Below are 21,185 nucleotides of genomic sequence, written 5' to 3' on the forward strand. Positions count from 1 at the left end.
GGTTTTGCCCGGAGGATGGTCATAACAGTTTTAACATCAATTTTCTAAAAGAATTTCACGTTATAAAGGCTACCCGTATAGAAATGAGGCTTGGATATTACTTCATATGCGGGAAGTTTGAAGATAATGGAGTATTTAGTTTTAAGAAGAGAAGACAGATATTTTTGATGATTTTCTTTAAATATATATGTTACTATATTTATTCAGGTTGTACCTTATGGTCAGAGAGTTTTCAGAGATAGTTATAATACATAGAGAATACAGCAATTTCAGCTTAATATAGAAAGAAAAGTTTAATAAATGGAGCTGCAAGTGAGTGTCTCAATATGAGCTGTCCATCCCTAAAGAGATGAAAACAGACAAAATATTAATGTAATCTTTTTTATTGTACAGATCAACCTCCGCATGAGTAGGTGAGCCAAATAAACTCCATGGTTTCTTTTAAAGATAAGACTTAATGTGTTCTGATGAGAACACTCATGGTGAGTCTTGGAGCTCAGTGTCAGCTCTGTGTTTTGTAAATATTAAAAGATTTTGGAGTACCGCAAATTACACCCAGACCGAAGTCTTAACATTCCGTTTAGTTTATGAACAATCCTACCTGACTTATTGCAACATGTGCATTTCCTCCTTGTGATTTAATCAATACCATCTAAAGTGATTATTTAGTACCTCCCAAGATACTTTATTATTGGATTATTGCAATTGTTAGACATTGTATTCTTAGTCTACTGAACCTAGGCCAGTGAGTTCACCTTTTTGATCTCCAGTTTTTTTAACCTATAAAATAAAATGTTTAGTTCCAATTTCTGTGCTCTCAGCATAAGCCTAGTCACCATCAAACATTAGCCATCTATTTAAAGAAAACTGCCATGCTTCGGTTTTAGAACTCTGTTTTGGAATTCCTCTCAGAGTCAATTTATGAGCAGCACAAGAATATAAGTCTCATTAGGTTATAATCAAATCTTGTTTTTAACCAAAAACTGCATTACCCAGCTTGATCACTCATCTTATTCACTAGACTTGGCTCTGAATGACTTTTAGCTATTTCTAAAAATTGAATCCATCTGCAAGAGATGAAGATTTACCACTATTGAGGCTTTCAAAAAAAAACGTGCTACAAGCTTTGAAGAAAATTCCAAAAGAGGACTTCAAGCAGTGTTCTAAGTTAGGGCTCCATCATTAAAATAATTGTATAATTGCCCAAGAGACAGCAATCATTTCAAGGTATAAGTTCTGATACAAAAAAAGTAGTGCTATTGCATAACAGTCATATTTTACTCACATAAAATGCTAAGTAATAACGGCAAGCAGCAGGTGAGTGAGAAGGAACAGAAGTCAAGGGGCAGGGGCTGGTTATCACTTTATACAGAGATAGTCAAAGAAAGTTAAATGGAAAAATAAAATCTGTTCTAGATTTTGAAGGGTGTATAGATTATTAACATCCATTATTATCTGAACTTTAAAACTGCATTTTGTTTCATTAGACAGCAATAGTTGGTAATACTAGTGTCTTAGTTATTCAGGCTGCCATAACAGAATACCTCAGACTGGGCAATTTATAAACAACAGATATATATATAGCTCACTGTTATGGAGGCTGGAAGTCTAAGATCAAGGTACCAGCAGATTCAGTGTCTGGTAAGGGCTTGTTCTTTGCTTCAAAGATGTAACATTTTTGCTGTGTCCTCACATGGCAGAAGGGGCAGTAATTCTCCCTCATGCCTCCTTTATAAGGGTATAAACCAAAAGTATCTGAGACAAGTCTCAATCAATTTAGAATATTTATTTTGCCAAGGTTAAGGATGCACCTGTGGCACATCCTCATAAAGTCTTGATGACATGTGCCCAAGGTGGTCAAGGTACAGCTTGGTTTTATACATTTTAGGAAGACATGAGATATCAATCAGTACATGTAAGATGTGCACTGCTTTGATTTGGAAAGGCAGGACGACTCAAAGTGGGGTGGGAGGAGGCGTCCAGGTTATATGTAAATTTAAAGATTTTCTGATTGGTAATTAGTTGAAAGAGTTATTATCATAGAAACGAATGTCTAGATTATAATAAGGGGTTGTGCAGGCCAAGGTTTTATGCAGATGAATCATCCAGGCACAAATATTCAGACCATAGCACCTAGTTACCTCTCACTCAGAAAAGTTAAATTCTGAAGAACTAGATAAAAGATAGTGAAGCTCCCATTCTGTAGGTTGCCTGTTCACTCTGATGGTAGTTTCTTTTGCTGTGCAGAAGCTCTTTAGTTTAATTAGATCCCATTTGTCAATTTTGGCTTTTGTTGCCATTGCTTTTGGTGTTTTAGACATGAAGTCCTTGCCCATGCCTATGTCCTGAATGGTATTGCCTAGGTTTTCTTGTAGGATTTTAATGGTTTTAGGTCTAACATTTAAGTCTTTAATCCATCTTGAATTAATTTTTGTATAAGGTGTAAGGAAGGGATCCAGTTTCAGCTTTCTACATATGGCTAGCCAGTTTTCCCAGCACCATTTATTAAATAGGGAATCCTTTCCCCATTTCTTGTTTTTGTCAGGTTTGTCAAAGATCAGATAGTTGTAGCTATGCGGCATCATTTCTGAGGACTCTGTTCTGTTCCATTGATCTATGTCTCTGTCGTGGTACCAGTACCATGCTGTTTTGGTTACCGTAGCCTTGTAGTATAGTTTGAAGTCAGGTAGCGTGATGCCTCCAGCTTTGTTCTTTTGGCTTAGGATTGACTTGGCGATGCGGGCTCTTTTTTGGTTCCATATGAACTTTCAAGTCGTTTTTTCCAATTCTGTGAAGAAAGTCATTGGTAGCTTGATGGGGATGGCATTGAATCTATATATTACCTTGGGCAGTATGGCCATTTTCATGATATTGATTCTTCCAACCCATGAGCATGGAATGTTCTTCCATTTGTTTGTATCCTCTTTTATTTCATTGAGCAGTGGTTTGTAGTTCTCCTTGAAGAGGTCCTTCACATCCCTTGTAAGTTGGATTCCTAGGTATTTTATTCTCTTTGAAGCAATTGTGAATGGGAGTTCACTCATGATTTGGCTCTCTGTTTGTCTGTGATTGGTGTACAAGAATGCTTGTGATTTTTGTACATTGATTTTGTATCCTGAGACTTTGCTGAAGTTGCTAATCAGCTTAAGGAGATTTTGGGCTGAGACGATGGGGTTTTCTAGATATACAATCATGTCATCTGCAAACAGGGACAATTTGACTTCCTCTTTTCCTAATTGAATACCCTTTATTTCCTTCTCCTGCCTGATTGCTCTGGCCAGAAGTTCCGGCACTATGTTGAATAGGAGTGGTGAGAGAGGCTAGCCCTGTCTTGTGCCCGTTTTCAAAGGGAATGCTTCCAGTTTTTGCCCATTCAGTATGATATTGGCTGTGGGTTTGTCATAGATAGCTCTTATTATTTTGAGATACATCCCATCAATACCTAATTTATTGAGAGTTTTTAGCATGAAGGGTTGTTGAATTTTGTCAAAGGCCTTTTCTGCATCTATTGAGATAATCATGTGGTTTTTGTCTTTGGTTCTGTTTATATGCTGGATTACATTTATTGATTTGCGTATGTTGAACCAGCCTTGCATCCCAGGGATGAAGCCCACTTGATCATGGTGTATAAGCTTTTTGATGTGCTGCTGGATTCGGTTTGCCAGTATTTTATTGAGGATTTTTGCATCAATGTTCATCAAGAATATTGGTCTGAAATTCTCTTTTTTGGTTATGTCTCTGCCAGCCTTTGGTATCAGGATGATGCTGGCTTCATAAAATGTGTTAGGGAGAATTCCCTCTTTTTCTATTGATTGGAATAGAAAATTTTTGCAACCTACTCATCTGACAAAGGGCTAATATCCAGAATCTACAATGAACTCAAACAAATTTACAAGAAAAAAACAAACAACCCCATCAAAAAGTGGGCGAAGGACATGAACAGACACTTCTCAAAAGAAGACATTTATGCAGCCAAAAAACACATGAAAAAATGCTCATCATCACTGGCCATCAGAGAAATGCAAATCAAAACTACAGTGAGATACCATCTCACAACAGTTAGAATGGCCATCATTAAAAAGTCAGGAAACAGCAGGTGCTGGAGAGGATGTGGAGAAATAGGAACACTCTTACACTGTTGGTGGGACTGTAAACTAGTTCAAACATTGTGGAAGTCAGTGTGGCGATTCCTCAGGGATCTAGAACTAGAAATACCATTTGACCCAGCCATCCCATTACTGGGTATATACCCAAAGGACTATAAATCATGCTGCTATAAAGACACATGCACATGTATGTTTATTGCAGCACTATTCACAATAGCAAAGAATTGGAACCAACCCAAATGTCCAACAACGATAGACTGGATTAAGAAAATGTGGCACATATACACCATGGAATACTATGCAGCCATAAAAAATGATGAGTTCATATCCTTTGTAGGGACATGGATGAAACTGGAAAACATCATTCTTAGTAAACTATCGCAAGGACAAAAAACCAAACACTGCATGTTCTCACTCATAGGTGGGAATTGAACAATGAGAACTCATGGACACAGGAAGGGGAACATCACACTCCGGGGACTGTTGTGGGGTGGGGAGAGGGGGAGGGACAGCATTAGGAAATATACCTAATGCTAAATGATGAGTTAATGGGTGCAGCAAAGCAACATGGCACATGTATACATATGTAACAAACCTGCACATTGTGCACATGTACCCTAAAACCTGAAGTATAATAATAAAAAAATAAAAAAAAAATTAAAAAAAAAAAAGATAGTGAAGCTTTGCCTAGGAGGGAGCTGATAAACCCAAAGTCAGGGGTCACAGTTCACAGTAGGATGAAGTGGGTGGGCAACCAGAGGGATGACCTTTGTTCTCTCTGCCTCCCTGGCAACATGTGCAGTTCTCCTGCCTGTCAGGGCATTTTCCTAAGGAGGTAAAATCTCATCCTCAAAACAACTGCCACCACCAAGACTGCCCATAAATGATATCAATAAGAAACTGAAGCAAGGTCTGTTCTGCTCATCAGGGAAGCAGAAGAGAAGTTCTGGAACCCAGATACAGGATCATTATCTGTTCTGAATATCTATTTGGTTCTTAACCCCTACTTGCCTACCCAAATTTACAGGGTTTTGTTTTGCTTTTTTTATTTGTTTCTAGAAAGATGCTATGAGATACTATGGAATAGGACTTTTAATTCTGACTTTTATAACCATACCAGAATAATGGCTACCAAGTGAAAAGATTATCAGGCATTTAAAAGTCTAGAGATGGGTTCACAAAAGAAGATTGGAGATGATTAAAATGACCTTCCTTCACTTAGAAGTGTCACTCAAGTGAAATCTATTTGCTTTTTCTATGCCTCAAACAACACAGGGATGGAGAATGTCAGTAAACCAGTGTGTCATATGTACGTAAATCTCTCAGGGCAGTAAAGGTCATTTGCAACTCATGTGCCTTGGTATTTGCCTTCCAGTACACTAGAAGTAATAACATACTCTTCTAAGGAAATTTAATTACATTAATTAGAATTTAGGCACATCAAAATTTTTTATTCTAGTATCTGGAAACTGAAAAATATATAATACAAAAAACAGATAGTTGGTGTCACTTTCCATAGATTCCATAGTGAATCTGTGTTTGCTAAATTATGGTTAAAAAGTTCTTGAAAAGGAGATCAGAACTTAGTGTAGAATAGTTTCACCTTGTTAGAATTCAGTCTAGCACTCTGTTATTTTTTTTCTTGGCCCCTTTACCAAATTCTTAATCTGTAGAAAATATGTCAAAAATGAGTCAATAACAATGCTTGCCGCCGAAACAGGAGACTCAACAACAAATACTGCCCGACTGTCATTGTTTAAGCTACAGTTTACTTATGAGCAATTGAATCTCATTATTTCAGCCAAATTATGTTTTATTGCAGTGAGAAGCAAAAAAAAATAATAATTTAAACTGTTTTTTTTTCTACACTTCAGACTTTAGTGATATGGAAAAACATTGAGCTCTCAAGAAAACAGAAATGTTTATCCCAGGAATATCCCAGGAATAATAACCAGGAAGTGTTACTGACCTAGAAGATAGGGAAAAAAATTGCAGTTTAGCCAGATCTTTATCATCCATATAGTTACTTAGAGAGGGACTGTTACAATACAGAAAATAAACAATGGATACTTTTGAAAGTTATATGTGTTTAACAGAAAAATGCAAAATGTGTTATATCTTTCAGAATATTTGTCTTACTAAATGTCTAAGCATTTATAATTAATACTAATAAAACTACTTACATTGAGTGTGGCAATTCACTAAAATATTTGCATGGATTATCTCCTTAAACTGTTGCGAAAACACTGTGAAGTTCTCTACAGATGAGAAAACTGAGACTCCAAAGAGTTGAGTAATTTGGTTGAGGTTACTCCGTCAGGTAATAAATGGGTTACACTACTGTTTTAGTAAGCTGGAATATAATTTGAACTGGCTTAGAGTTAAAAAGAAAAGCAAAACAAAACAAAATAAATGTATTATTTCATGAACCTGAGCAGTCCCAGAAATTTATATTTTAACTGGGCTTTTAACTGAGCTTTGCTAGTCAGAATGGGCTAGGTTCCATTGCAATAACAAACAAACCCCTAATCTCAGGGACTTTGAACAATTAAAGTTAATTTTTTTTCTTTCCTAAATATACAAATGCAGTTCAGCTAGAGGCTGACTTACCGTAGGAAAAGAAAGCATGTTGGACTGATCCTCCTGAAACTTCCACCCGGAAGTGAAATCCATGCTTCTATTTATTCTTCTTTAGATACAACACATTTTGTGGCCATATGTAAATTCAAAGTTATAGGGAAATATTTAGTGAATATTATTTATGCAAATATTCTGAAGACTTCATTTTGAGACACAGATACCACTTTTTGATTCTGGGCTAGTTTTTTCATTAACGCTTTACAAACCTGCCTTTGGTTTTTCTCTATAAATTTGGATATCCATTATTGGTGCGGAATTCATCGTCCTCATTTCTAGATATACCAGAAATTCTAACTGTAAGTTATTTTCTTCAGCTAAGAAGTCAAAAGGCATTTCTTGCTCAATAATTTAGTTGCTTTTATTGTATTTGTTAACACTCAACTTGTTCAAAAATCATTCATTGTACCCCAATATACAATAAAATCTGATACTTTTTAGAAGCCATTCAGCAATCAAACAGGGCAAAAAAAAAAAAAATCAAGAAAGGTAACTTTATCATCTCAGCAGAATACAACTACCAACTATTTTCTGAAAGTTTATATATAAATTAATTATTTGAAAATATTTTCTATTTTTCCATTGGGATATTACTAATTATAGTGATTGGCATTTCTGGAAGACTATTCCAATGCCTAATTAACTCATTAGGCTGTATGTTCAAAATAAAACAATGTAAAATATAACAGTATAAAATATAATACCTTTACTACACTAGTAATTCAATAGAACAAAGAATGTAAAATTGAAATAATATATTTGTTATGTGTATTTTATGCTAACACTAAGCGAGCCTTTTTAATTAGAGAAGAATGAAGAGGTAGGTAGAAATGTTGCTGATATTTCAAAGGGGACTTATGGGCATTTCCATGGGTTTAAATGTTATTGGCAGTGGATCTCAATTATTCCTAATTGCTGCTTCAATTTGTATGATGTCCTTGCTTTAATACAGGTATATCAGTAACAATACTTTAAAATTTCAATTTATGATTAGCCTATTGTTGGAATCATGATTGCAATAATGAGAATGAGAATAAAAAAGTTAATGAGTAAGAAAAAAAGGAGAGAGAAAATGTACTGTGTTAACTGGGACAGAGTTTTAACAGATAGCAGGGGAAACAATAAAATTGAACTGGATGCGTTTACATTGTGAAAAATTGTCTCATGGGAAATACCTGAACTATTTCTGGAAAAATACAGAGAAGAAAGTAAAGATGTGGTCTGTGTATGATCCATTGGGAAAAAAATAAAGTTGATATGGTATAGAAACATTTGAGTCAGAGAAGTTATATAACCGAAGACAGGAGAAAAGGGGAGAATAGAATCGCTTGCTGGGTTTTTAAAGTAATGAGTCTGAGTAGGACTTGAGGTTGTGAGGTGACAGGAGGGAGTGAGAAGATAAAGGAGGAGACAGTGAGAATGAGCTGAAAAGGAGACTGAAACATGTTTTTGTTAATATATAAGAATTACACACGCTAAATGTCATCTCCCCACTTAAGCTTCCTGAAGATGGGGTAAAAATTCCCACCCCACAGTCGTATCTTTTTTAATGGACCTAGCCCAGAATCTCTATCTGCTTTTTATCTGTGGATCAATTATCTGGCAACTTTCTGAGTTAGCTTAAGTTTTTTGGACTTCCCTACATTACGCTCTCATCTCCCTTTTTCTTCTGCCGTACACCAATCCCCTCATCAGGCTCAATCCTAGGGAATTTCCCCAGAGTAGATCACCGATTAGAAGTAAAATATTAACACACACAGAAGCAGAAAAAGTTGGAATGGCAGGGGTCCAAGGAGGACAGTGATTTGATTCAAAAGAATCAAGTATGGATGAGTGCCTTATGGGTCAGGCACTATACTATGACATTTCACATATACAATTTCTGTTTAACATCTAGTCAGTATTTTAGTGCTTATATTCTCAGCAACCATAGATAGGAGCTAGAGAGCTAACTGGCACAGTCTCAGGTTCAAATCAGAAGAGGCAGAAACCAGAGTAGGATGATGACAGGTGGAGACCGCTGGAGGGTCAGCCTGAGGGTCAACTCTGGGGTTTAAAAATGGACCTTTTGTGTCCCTGTCTTTTCCCACATCTCCCACCTTGAATACCCCTTGAGGAACAATTACATATCAAAGCTTGCTCTTAAAACCATCATGTTGGAATGTAAGGGAAAATCAGCCCTAGGTGCCAGCAGTCTAAGAATACCAGGTAATTTCTTTTTAATTGAACCCCTAGGATAAGTAAATTCATTTATTTATATATTATTCGGCCACACATTGAATATCTTCTACATGCCAAGCACTAGGCTAGGCTTTATGGATACACGTTAATAGGAGCTAAGTGGCACACTGGAATTTCAGACATTAGTCAAGAAACCTGCATTTGGAGTATGGAGCTAGCAAGGGCTTCCGTCTCCTCTGAAATCAGAGGGCAATACCTTATTTCTCAACTTCCACTTTCTTGATTACATGTCCAGGGACATGAATACTTAAAAACAGTAAGTCCAGTTGCCCCGTATAGGTTGGCTATACCTGAAACAATGGAAGAAAAAGTACATGCATGAACTCTGAAGGCAGAAGGCTATAGGGAGACTCACAAAAGCTTAGGGAATCCATGCAGCAACTGGCTCACACAGATGCAGCAGGAACAAGTCTACACTACAAGGAGTAAGTCTAAACTTTAAAACAAGAATAGACCTTCTTCCAAGAGTTTGGTAACAAGGATAAATACATGAATGAAATATAGTTTTATCTAATAGTCAGAAATTCAAAATACCATTTTATATATGTTTAAGAGCACATATGTGTTGATAAGTAAGAATCTCATGAAATTTTAGACAAAGTGATATCCTGAGACACCGCAGTTGGTTCCTGGATCATAAAGCTGTGTGTCTGAGCTCCTGTGCAACAGGAGCAGTGGGAAGGAAAGCCTAAGAAGCCCAGAAATGGCTGCATGAGAGTTCAGCTCAGCCTGACTAGGTCATTTGGCAGGTTTGCTCTGTTCCAACAATATCGCCTATCTTCTTCTGTCACTTAATTGTATCCCAAGACATTCATTCTTCTCCCATAGCAACATCCACAGCCACCACTGCCACTTGCCCCAGAAGTGCAGATATTTCCTAGGAGGAGCAGCAAGCTGACGCAAGTCAGTCTGAGGTGGTGAATTAGGTTATCAGAGAGCTATCCTCCCAAAGAGCGAGCTCACCTCTCAGAGTAAGGGACAAGGCCAGGAAAGGCCAGGCTTGGAGGCTCTGCTGAGAGGCCAGCTTGCTCTCACTGGGCTTCTTGTGTCAATTAAGCTAACATTTGAAGAAAGCAGGCGGATCACTAGCTCACTGGTTCTTCAAGGCTAGTCCCCAGACTGGTGGCATCTACATTGCTTCAAAACTTCATAGAAATGCAAATTCTCAGGCCCCACTTCAAAACTGCTCAGTGACAAAACCTGGGGTTGAGGCCCAGCAGTTGTGCCTTTACAGGACTTCCAATGTATGTGCAAGGTAAAGAGACACAAAACAGGCATTTCCACTGCAGGGCCACCCTATATTTAATGAGTTTCTGATGCTTGCCTGAAATCATGTTTTGATATCCTGGAGGAATGGGCTAGAATAAGTTTCTAATGCTGGGGGTTGGGTGGGGTGTGTGAGGTGGAGGGGGAATGTGTGTGTTGTTAAAAAAAGCCCAGAAACAAAAGAATAGAAAAGGAAGGGAGACAAACATATTACCATTTTTAAGTTTAGCCCTAGTTTGACTTCAGTCTTTTCCATGATAGAACTTTACACTGGTGACTGTGAGGTTGCAGATGTGGATTAAGGCTGCACTGGGGATGATTTTACCTGGGTTTTTTTTTGTTTGTTTTTTGTTTTTTGGCTCTCAAGGCAGTAGCAGCAGGTTAAGCTGCTTCCCCATTTGTGAGCTTCCTTCTACCCCAATTTGTGTTTTTCTTTCTTTTTGTAATGAATTCTAATGTACTTACATCTTTCCAGGGATTAGGCCTGACAGCGACAGCCCACAATAAAGTGAGCACGAGGTCACACAACAATATATGAAGAAGAATGAACTACAATTAAGCCAACATAATTGCATACAAGCAACACCCTCCAAAGTAGGGAACAATAAATCTTTCGCTCAAAGTAATGAGGAAAGGGAGATGAGAACATTGAAACAGCTTGATTGAGCAGTCTTAGAGCTCACAGTGAAAGAAAAACACATAACAAAAATTGTAATGGGTTCCTAATCCCAGGAAACAAGCCTGTCCCCCAAAATGCAAGATGTTTACTTTCTAAGCTGCATCATTATTGCCAAGCTCTTAATTCCTTCCTAGTTTGTTGTTGGATGAACAGTTGGCCCTAATTTATTACTGGAGCCAGTGTTCAATTACCAGGGTAATGGGAAGAGCCTTATCAAGAATACCAAACCTGAAGCTAATCAGCACAATATTCAAATTAAGTCACAATTCATTCTGTTTATTAGTATTTTCATTCCAACAGCCAATTGAACATATACTTACCTTGAAATGATTTTTTAAACTGTCCAGTCCCTACAGAGCAGGGACAGGTTTGTGATCAAGTACATTTTCTTACTGCAAGTCATCTAGAAAACTGACCTGCTCTCAGAGAGGGTGTGTGACTATGAGGAACTTGGAAGTCCGCACGAAAATGAATATGGTAGTTACTTTTTATCTCTTCCTCGTGGAGGAAAAAAGAGGCTATAATATTGTCAACGATGGAAAAAGAATAGAGATGAGAACTTTTTTCACTTAGAAAGTATTTGGCTACATGGAGATCCATAGCAAAGGATGATTTAACTTTGACAGAGTCTATTTGTTCCTATGCTATCCACATAATAAAAATATTGATATTAGGACATTAATGAACTACAACTTAATCACTGAGAAAATATTTGATGAGTTTTTACCTGAATGTGGCCTAGTCATACACAAGCAAGTCATGATATCAGTTCTTTTCCCAAAGAATACATTTTACACTGTAGGGGTGGGTTGGATCAAGGGTAAGACACATGACAAAATCATAGACTAGTTCAATTATGAGTTATAGATTATCAAATAATAGGAAATCATACAGAGAGAGAAATTACTATAGAACAGAGAAGCTGTAAATATGGAAAAAGAGTTGGACTTCAACTTAAATGCTTGGCAAAACAGCAAGCAACCTGCTTCCTACTTCTTCCTTGTACTTTTCCTGCAAACTGGGCACCAAGTTTTCAGTCCACTTTAAAACTAGACCATAATTACAGCAAGAATTGTATATTATCATATTTGCCTTTTGTAGGCCACTGAGGACATCATCTATAACTCAGTTCTTGTCAGTTGAGAAACTGGTAGAAAAACGAAGGAGACTAGATGGAACCTTAAGAAAGTGTGCCTTTTTAAAATGTCCCTACAAGGAGAAAAAGGAGAGAAAGAGAGAAAAGTACAGAAGAATAGAGATGAAGAGACAGAAAAGTAGTGAGAAACAAAGAGGGAGAGAGAAAGGAAAGAAGTCAAAGTATCAAAGGAGAAAGAAGAAAGAGAAGAAAGGTGAAAACCAAACCAAACCAAAACCAAAAGTTGAGGAGAAAAAACAAAGTCAGGATATTTGAAATGTTTCAGAATGTTGTGTGAATTCTTACATTTAAAGAAATACATTTGTGTGTGTGTGTGTGTGTGTGTGTGTGTGTGTGTGTGTTGGTGCTCTCTAACAGATCTCTCGCCTTAGGAGTGATTGGTTTTACAACAGTGATTGGCCAGTTATGTTTGAAAACTGGTCTCATGTGGGAAAACTTACTCTGCTCCCTATACCAGGAAGAGCAGGGTCCTGGAGCCAGAGTTCACGGCAATGAAGAAGAGCCTTGTCAAGAACTCTTAAAGCTTCATGACCCTGCATATTCAAGTCAATAGGTTGTCAGATACAGTGTTTGGTACCTACTAACCTATTGACTTGAATATACCAGGTTAATATAAGATTTTCTTTGGCCCAAAGTGAGTTGACTTCAAAGCCAGTAGCCATAGACTAGAAAGCCAGAGAAAAGTGAGGCTGTAAGAACAAAGGAATTTGGGGGACCCTCTCTTACCCTAGAAATGGAGCAGGCATGTGTTAGAAATACTTGTGTTTACTAATTAAATACATATCATTTATTTTTACATCTTTTTTGCTTAACTCAGGGGAAAATGTGCATTATTTAAAAGAACCAAACAGAATGAAAACACGAAAAAGAAACCATTTGTATTCAAATCTTGGCAAATATCCAACTAGCAATAACTTGAAGATTTAATATTATTACATGCAAAAAAAAAAAAAATAAAGCCTAATGCTCATCCAAGCATATTTCAATCAAAGCTCTCTCTGGGAACATTCCTACTGACAATACAATTTCGTGCAAAATAAACAATAAGAGGCAAAAACTACAGTAAGCAGTTTAGGAAATTACATATCAAATATCTTCCTAAGAGCCTGGGGGTCTTATAAGCAGAAGTTTTGCCTAACAGGTCTCATTGCATATGCAGATTTAAATAATTCACTTGTTTAAGAAATCTCCTATTCTCTATTTACTCAGGCACTTCAGCAGTAGTTTGTTGCCAGCAGTCATTCCACAAGTCAAAGGGAAAAAAAGTTCTTTTTCTAGTTTTGAAGGGAGTGATATGAAAATAAGCAGTAAGCCTAGGGTTTTGCAGTAAAGTCAGGTAACAATAGTGTGTATTCAGTGAAAATATGTTCTAAGTGTGACTTCAGAAACCAGTGTAATTGCATTTATCCATTCTCACACTGCTATAAGGATACATTCAAGACTGAGTAATTTATAAAGAAAAACAAGGTTTAATGGACTCACAGTTTCACATGGCTGGGGAGGCCTCAAAATCAATGGCAGAAGGTGAAGGAGGGGCAAAGGCATGTCTTACATGGTGGCAGGTAAGACAGCGTGTGCAGGGTAACTGCCCTTTATAAAACCATCAGATCTCATGAGAACTCACTCACTATCATGAGAACAGCATGGAGGTAACTGCCCCCATGATTCAATTACCTCCCACTGGATCCCTTCCACGACACATAGAGATTATGCAAACTACACTTCAAGATGAGATTTGGGTGGGGTTACCCCCAAACCACATCAGTAATTCATACATATATGCAAACATAAACACTGAATATTTTTGTGGGCATGTTTAGCTGCATAGCCAACTGGATAGACTATCTGTCCTAGTATACAGGTAAGGATACCCAGGAGAGATGCTGTCCAAGTCACAAGAACAGTGAGTCTAGGTCAGCACTGGAATTAGAAAACAAGTCTTCTAAATGTTGGTTAATCTTTTCACTACACAAAAAGACCACACATGGCATTTGATATATACATAAAAATATATATTTTATATATATATAAAATTTATACATATGTGTTTAGGCATATATGTTTATAAGATCTTAAATTTGTGTCTGTGTATCCTTTCAGACTCCCAAGTTATTTAGACTTTGATTAAATTGAATAAATCTTCAGTTCTCTCATGCATTCACATATTTTCTCTGATGATTTGGCCAATAATAGCATAATAAAATAAAAAGACAACAATAATAAACTAAGCAGATCTTCTCCAAAAGAAGAAAGTAACAAAATCAGTTGTCTGCAACCAGAATAGTAGTGAGGTAGCTATTCAGAGTTTTTGGTCTGAGGGTCTATATTGAAATGATCTTGGTATGGACAGGATACAGGGAAATACTGGGTATAAGAGGATGTTTCCCTGGCAAAGGCCCCACCCTCAAGCCTGAAAACCCATGGCCTTAAATGAGAAACAGCATTCCTGTTTTTGCACCCAAATGTGGCCTTTTGGCCCACCATACCCACTCCCCCTCATCCTATACCTACGTAAACTCCAAACCCTGGCTCCACAAGCAGCAGAGTAGCAGAGTGGCATGGCAGGGAAGAAGAAAAGAGAGGAGGCATCTGAATGTTGAGAGGAGTTTGGCTGGGGACAGTCAGAGAGGAGGTAAGCCACGGGAAAGTCAAACTCCAGGGAAAAGTCATTTTCCCAGTCCATCCCCTCTCCAGCTTTACATCTCGCCGAGAAACACCTCCATCACTGAATAAAATCCCCACGTTCGCTATCCTCCAAGTCTGTGTGACCTGATTCTTCGGGACACTGGATAAAAATTCGGGATGCACTGGGTGTGGGAACCCAAAAAGGACGTCACACTGAGCTTTCACTGAGCTGTTTAACATTTAAGCCATTCCCGAATGGCAAGGCTAAAAGATCACTGTAACACCCCTAGACACTGCCACAGGATGGAGCCCAAAAACACTCACCAGGACTCCTGCACCTGCTCACCTTCATGCTCCCCCTCCTATAAGGAGTTTGAGCATGGGATGGACAAACAAATGAGCCACACCCCTGTCTCATGTGCCATGAGGGGGTCAGGGAACATTTCTGTTTCAATCTGATTATAAAAATTATTAAACTTTAAAAAGATGCATTTTTATTTTAGTCCCATTTTTAAACAAGTTTTAAAATAGTCATGTATTGAAGACGATATAAAAACACTTTTTAATAATAACCTCTATTTCAGATAAATATAGCCCACAGAGTCTAAAGCATTGTCGATAACAAAAGCACATAATAGAGCTGAACTTAGTTGGATGTGTTCTTTATGATTTCCAGGCTCTATGCCACACTTTCAGTTTTTCTCTACACAAATCTCACAGATATTTCAAGATATCTACTTTCTTTATTAAAAAGAAAAATACACTGTGCCTAGGACAGTGGGAAATGCAAAGTAGAAGAAATCTTCTTGCCTCTAGTAGAGTTCACAGTCTTAATGGGATAAAATGTCCTGTTTAGATGAAAAGTTAATTTTCAGTTCAAAGCCATATGCCATTCAGCCAAAAGAGTATCTTAGAGGAAAAGCGAGATTGTTCTGGGAATCAAGGAAGCTTTCCTTGAAAGATGGACTTGTGAGGAATAGATACTGATGGGATATGTGAGCTTTCATTTGAAAAAATTGTCTGGAAGGATGAAGGCTAAATTGTTAACAGCAGTTTCCTCTGATGAGATTTGTAGAATTTTGGTGTTTAAGTGAGAATAGGCTTAAAGTTTGTTCTGTACATGTTTGCAGTTATTGAGGTTTTTCACAATAAAATATATATTTCGATATTACTGGTGCCATTATAAGAAAAATAATTTTAGGGTTTACAAACTGGGTGGACGAGTTGAACAAAGCAAGGGAAGCTAGATAATTACATACAAGTATCAGAATGGTGAAGAAACTATGGTGCTTAGAGTCCATGGTGACAAGCGTAGAGTATGGTGATAGGATGGAGTTTAAGAAATGTTATACTATAAAATTGGGTCTGGAACTCATTGCCTAAGGTAAGTCACATGATGGCCAATGTTTATTCATTTAAAAAGTCATCATGGTTTTCAACAAATATGTATTCAACGTCTACTCTATCATTGTTCTTGGGGGAAAATAGCTCAGCTTTCTTGGAACATGCATTTCATGGAGAAAGACGGGACAGTAAGTAAATCAATGGTTAAAACATTTTAAAATCAGACGAAGTTATGTTCAGTAAGGAAAATTAAGTCAGGGGATGTGAAAGAGATGAAATGTGTAGCTACCATTGCTGATGGCTCAAAGAAATTCTGTCTCAGAGGATGATATGAGCTATGATATTAATGATGATAAATTATAATGAAGGAAAATATTGTGAGTCTGGCCTAAATAAGGTTTAGGTATTGACCAAAATACAATGAATCACCCATGCATAGAGATATAACACACCAATTGAAATCACAAGGCTTCTCAAAAACCTCAAAAATTGGTTTTGCTTTCTCTGACAACTATGTGGACCTAATTAAGGGCAAACTACCCTCTCAATGGCCTTCATTCAATCAACTTACCCAAGGGAAAACAACAACAACAACAACCAAACAGGCCAATAAATAGCAAACAAATACAGGACTGTGTTTCACAGGCAGTCTGCAGTTTTCACTTTTATAAACTCATCCTTTATCTTTGTTTGGAGAGATGATCTATACAGGATTGAGCTCCCTCACATATGTGCATATTCAGTTACACTCCAACTAAATATCTTTGAGTCATTCCTTGACAATGCTAAAAAGAAACAAATATGCTAAGACGAAATGCAGATATCAGGAGGAGGAACATTCTTGACAGATGAAACAGCTCTATTAAGTAGTAAGGACTCTACCTTAGAATAATTTGTATTCTGATAGAAACTGAGAGTGGAAATGAAGCAGATTAGGTTGGGGCAGGAAGAGGTGTTACCCATAGTCTTGTTTTGGCTACACTAAGCATGGATACACTTCAGATTCATATATGGAAAGGGCAAGGATGCAGTAAAATGTTTAAATTTGGTGTTCTGAAAAGAGAGAAAATTAGGATATATGAGTTGAAGAATCACAATATATAGATGCTTTTTAAAGCAATGGGACTAGATGATGTGGAGGGTAAGGGAAAGAGCATGTCGAGGGAAGAGATGGGAATCTACATTCATTTATAACAGCAACAACATTCCTTAACCTCAGAATATGATTAGCACTTAAATCTTATGTAACCTGTATGAAACTGCAAACCAACATGCAAACAGGTTAGTTAAATCAAGCATAAAGTTGCCTTTGTCCTATTTTCATTGAAGTTAACACAATACAAGTCTTGTTCTTCATCCTCAGGCTTACATGATTTAAACTAATCATTTCATTTAATACATAGTTAAGTGTATCCTGGCATAATAATTATCATTAATCAAACTTAAAAGGAAATGTTTTACCTGCCAGAATGCTTGTTTGTTACTTGGAAATTAGGTTTTATTCTGGCACAACATCTTTAACTAGCTGTCCAGATGTTAAAATTGATTTCTGGCAGATCTAAGTTGAGAGATCTCAAGGCCTATAAACCCCTAATTCTTACTGCTATTGGTAATCAGTAATTCTCAATTTCTTAAATTAATTAATTAATTCTGTCAAGAAAAGTGATCTTGGAATTCAAATAAACTTTGAATCTGAATACTATACACTACTGATGACTTTTGCCAAGTTACTTAACATTTTATGAACAGTTTTCATATATCTAAAATGGTAGTGATAATGCCTACACCCTAGAATTGTTGTGAGAATTAAATAAAATAATGGATGTATGAAGGGATTAAGTACGTGACTGGCACATAGTAAGGGCTCAGAAAATGCTATTATTTTGTTAAAGTCAGAAAAAAGGAAACATGTACTATCAGGGATTCAAGTACTTGGATATAAGCAACAGTTTACAAACATTTAGCTTCTTTGAATCTTGCATTGTATTTTAAAACTGTGTGCATTTTAACTTTTCCTCACAGCAATCTGTTTGTGTTAATATGAAATTCTCCATCAAATAATAGGTCATAGTGACCTTTAAAGAAAAGAGTATGTAAAATTCTACTTCCTACCACCTAGAACACCATGCTTCAAAACAAGATGCTGGGATAGAGGAAAGCTCACTTAACGGTCTTAATATTGTCAGTTAGTATTAATGTAACATTCATATCTGTGAGAGATAACATTGACTCCCAGAGGAAAGAATGAAAATACCCTAATATTTGCCGTATTTACCCATCTAAATCTTATGATTTGAATCTCAGTGACCTTTATTGATCAGTCATAGTAAGCCTAGGAATACAGGAGTGAAAGTTTATTAAAAAGTTTTAGAGCAGGAATGAAAACAAGTAAAGTAAACATGGAAAAGAGCCAAGTGGGTGACTTGAGAGATCCATGTGCTCTCCATCCAACCCTTGACTTGGGGTTTTATACATTGGCGTGGTTCTGGGGTTTGCATTTCATCTCCCTTGATTTTTCCTTCGGGCTGGCTATCTGCACACACGTGCAGTGGTCTGCCAGCACTTGAGAGGGGCTGCATGCACAGTGTTTACTAAAATTGTGCACATGCTCATTTGAGGCATTTTTCCCTTACCAGTCGAGTGTTCCTAGAGGAAGGTCATATACCAATTAAACTCTACCATTTTGCCTTTTACTGTGCATACTTAGGCCTGCTCACCAAACTCCTGAGATCTTAGGAAGCTACTGATCACCAGTTTCGTGTGTTTTCTATCTTTTGGGAGACTGCCATTTCCTGGCACCAGCTGTGACCAATTATTATTTTAGAGAGACAGTGTAACAACTGCCTGTCACTTGATGGTTTCCCTTCCTGGGGTAGAAGGCCCTCTCCTGCCGTGCTCATGTCTGCCTAGCTACCTTTTCTAACATTCTGTGTAACTAAAGGTTGAAAATGAAGCAAAATTAATATAATTGGAGAGTTTATTTGTGCCAACGTTGAGGACTGCTGTCCAAGAGTCATAGATTCAAGTAGTCCTGAATATATGCTCCTGTTAACATTTACAGCAGTTACAAGTGGATTTTCAAAGAAAAAATGAAGAAGCAGAAGTTAGAGGCAGTTCCTAAAAATTTTTAAAATAAGATATATTGTTTATTGAAATAATAAGTTGTTGATTATTTATTATTCCTTGTATCATAAATCCCAGGAACATGAAGAAAATAGGTGAGAGTCACATTGTAAAACTTGGGGTAATATTTTAGGAAGTTTATCAGCTAGTCTGGAAACTACACGGAAGGAAAGAAAAAAGCCAAATGCCTTTAAACAATTACCCTCCAAGCATGGATGTGTGGGATGAGAGGGTGAGTGAAGTCTCATGCTCATGGTTCTCTGGGCATGAAAAATGTTACATACCTCACATTCCTCAGACTACTTTGAGGAATCTATAGATAAAAATTGGGGCAAAAAGGAAAATTTAAATTCATGTCTGAGCTGGAGAGTAGAGAAAATGGTACAAAGAAACTCATATAAAGAAGGATTCACTTAGGGTTTGGGTTTCTATTCCACACACTGTTAAAATATGCTCTTGCCTGACGGACAAAATGGACTTCTCTTGGCTAACTGAGGTGCTCAAGGTTAAAACAGAACCAGGCAGCCAAGGCTGGGTGAGGAAGGGGTCACATACTCTGTATTCTTGGAAAAATGTTTTAAAAGTGTCACAGGACCTCTTTCTGCAATCAAACTACACCAGTTTCTGTTATTTATCCTAAGATAGATTGCTGGCGAAAATTCCTCAACTGACCCCCCAAAGACCACCTAAGCCAGCCAATAGAGTCTTGTAATGTCTTGCTTAAGAGCCATCCAACCTAGAGTCTACACCTGATTCCCCTCCATCCTATGGTTTTTGCCTTGATAATAATTTTCTACTCCTTGACCCCTCTTTGGTGTGTATTTTGGTTTGCACTGAAGGCTGCCTCTCCCCAATCTGCAGATTGCTTTTAGTTGCCTCTGTAACTCTCATTGGTATATACTGTAGGGGCAAAGAAAGCTTCCCCTCTGCCTTCTAAAGGTTTGCTGAAAATAGGCAGATTAATAATAGAAAAAGGCATACAACATTTATTTAATGTGCAGGAGTACGAGGGAATCACAGGAGAATGATGGCCCAATAACTCAATGAGGTCCAGGTATTTATATAACCTTCTCAGGAGAAGGGGCAATCAAGGTTGTAGCAATTTTGAGGGGTCGTAAATGATTTTTAGGGGGAATGAATGGACTCAACAGACAAAAATTAACTTGGAAATGATTCTCTTTGGAATTCAAATAAGGCTGAGAGACATTATCTTATAAAAATGTCCCTCCAGATATGGTTGCATTCCTGTCTTCTCTTCTGTGATAGGTAATGAGATTTCAGAGAGGGAATGGAGGGCAATTGGATTCCTTTGGCAGGTCCAGTCTTAAAGTAGATAAGGAAATTTCAGAGAAAAGCCTAAATCCTGTGCTTTGGAAGAGCACATTGTCTTATTTTAGGGTACTGTTTTCTAAACCCCAATAATAGGTACACAGATAATTTTTCCACTGAGGACTCCACATTTTAAATAATTTATTTAGCAATAGGCTTTTTGACATCTTTACTAATCATAGGTATATACTTTGCAAATTTTTTGATCAGCACAAGCTATATCTCTTCAACCAGAGTTATTCCAATGAGTTGTCACTTTACACAAAGCAAAGAAGCCTGACATTGATCTAAGTCTGAGCAGGTTCTTCTTAGTTACCTGAAAAAGGCTATAGTTTAGTGTTTTCTTGTTTGTTTGTTTTGTTTTCAATATTACAGAAGACTTGTGAACCTTTATCACTTAGCCCCATGGGTCTAAAGACCATATTATAATGACAGACCAGAAGTGAATCTTTCTCCTCTGGTAGCCAATATTGAAGTATTTGAAAGTGGTGACATGTCTGGTATTCAAGCCCTAGGAGATAACTAAGAGACTGATCAAAGGAGCAGTGGAAGCCTGTCTCTTGTATGCCCCAATTTCACAGAATACCTCTTTGTATTTTATAGTCTTTTACTATCTGTTGTTACACTTAGCATAGAATTGCAAATTCCTATTGATTGATTAAACCAATTTAGACTGGTT

This window comes from Hylobates moloch, unplaced genomic scaffold, assembly GCF_009828535.3.
Source record: "Hylobates moloch isolate HMO894 unplaced genomic scaffold, HMol_V3 SCAFFOLD_5, whole genome shotgun sequence".
NCBI classification, from domain to species: domain Eukaryota; kingdom Metazoa; phylum Chordata; class Mammalia; order Primates; family Hylobatidae; genus Hylobates; species Hylobates moloch.